This window comes from Contarinia nasturtii, unplaced genomic scaffold, assembly GCF_009176525.2.
Source record: "Contarinia nasturtii isolate CC-2019 unplaced genomic scaffold, AAFC_CNas_1.1 Cnas_scaffold_493, whole genome shotgun sequence".
Classification (NCBI taxonomy): domain Eukaryota; kingdom Metazoa; phylum Arthropoda; class Insecta; order Diptera; family Cecidomyiidae; genus Contarinia; species Contarinia nasturtii.
The window spans coordinates 2,709,427-2,709,702 of NW_022197846.1; positions in this window are offsets into that span (position 1 = coordinate 2,709,427).

The following is a 276-nucleotide window of genomic DNA, read 5'->3' on the forward strand; positions in this document are numbered from 1 at the left end:
TGAAGATTTGCAAATTGGCATCGTAGTGCCAACATTTCGGAATCGGCTCAAGTACTCATAAAACACATAACAATTCATTGTTTCGATTGTAATTCGATGTGAAATGAGATTCTCTCATTCTCTTTGCACCGATGGAAACGATTTAAATTGGAAATAAAGCGAATTCAGAACAATTGCATACTTATGAGCGGCGATGTAGTAAAATACATAGAAACACGGAGAGAAAAAGCCAAGGTGTTTACATTAGCTTCGTTATATCGCATTGCAAATATATTG